Here is a 1087-nt window from a genome sequence, read left to right on the forward strand (position 1 = left end):
AGACTAAAGAACACTGGCAGAGCCTTGGGAATTTCTGACATGACTTGATTCTGGGGTGGGGAGATCCATGCACACCACAGGCTGTGTGTTGCACCGGTGGGAAGTCCCAACTCCCTTACATACTAAATGCATACAAAGCCGGCAGGGTGCCAAGATATTACATAAGAAAGCGTGATTCCGCTCATGCGGGCCCATTTTCAAGGCTATGGGGATACTGCTTATTGGCTGGTGAAGGAGTCTGACCGACTCCATTCCCCCTACACTCCATTTCAAAGAAATCAAGGTCAAAATAAAATGAAGAGCTCTAGATAACATCAGCCCCATTGTCCTAGTCCTGGTGTGTGGATGAAAAGCAGCAGCCAGTTATGAAGACCAAATGGCCAAATTTGTTAACCTTTTTCCATTTCTAAACCATCCTTAGAGAGAATCATATATGGGGGTCACACCGTCCTCACGGTTGTCCAGCAGAGCAATCATGCCATCTGGATTCATGTTTTCACCCACAAAGAACTTGTGGCTTTTGAAATTACTGAGGACATGTTAGATTTGTTCTGCAGCCCCTGTCATAAAAGGCTTTATTCTTTCTGGTCTCTATTCTCCAAGTTTCCCTTTGACTGTTTCATGTAATCTTTGATGTACTGCCTGTAGGCTGCTTTTGTGAAGCTGGTTTGCTGCAAATGATGGTCCATGACAATATCAACACCAGTGATTACTGTGCTTTCCGGGACCTTCGCCCTCAGGGCCTCAGTTCTACTGACGTCTTCCCCTCCACCTCCAAGCACAGCCCATCTGCGACCTCCCAGATCTTTTTTGTTTTTGTTTTAGATTATTTATTTTTGGAGAGAAGGGAAGGGAAGGAAAAAGAGAGGGAGAGAAACATCAATGTGTGGCTGCCTCTCGCATGCCCCCTACTGGGGACCTGACCTTCAACCCAGGCATGTGCCCTGATTGGGAATCAAACCAGCGACCCTTTGGCTCGCAGCCCGTGCTCAATCCACTGAGCCACACCAGCCAGGGTGACCTCCTGGATCTTGTAGATGTCAGAGAGCATCTCATCACGGCTGATGAGGTCCCAGTAGATGATCAT

General features: G+C 47.6%; 1 pseudogene; it reads right to left on the reverse strand.

Annotated features, from left to right (window-relative positions):
- Window positions 1–389: 389 nt before the first annotated feature.
- On the reverse strand, window positions 390–1087 carry LOC123807881 (annotated as a pseudogene).

Source organism: Phyllostomus hastatus, unplaced genomic scaffold (genome assembly GCF_019186645.2).
Source record: "Phyllostomus hastatus isolate PE091 unplaced genomic scaffold, TTU_PhHast_1.1 phas_scaffold_501, whole genome shotgun sequence".
In the NCBI taxonomy this organism is placed as follows: domain Eukaryota; kingdom Metazoa; phylum Chordata; class Mammalia; order Chiroptera; family Phyllostomidae; genus Phyllostomus; species Phyllostomus hastatus.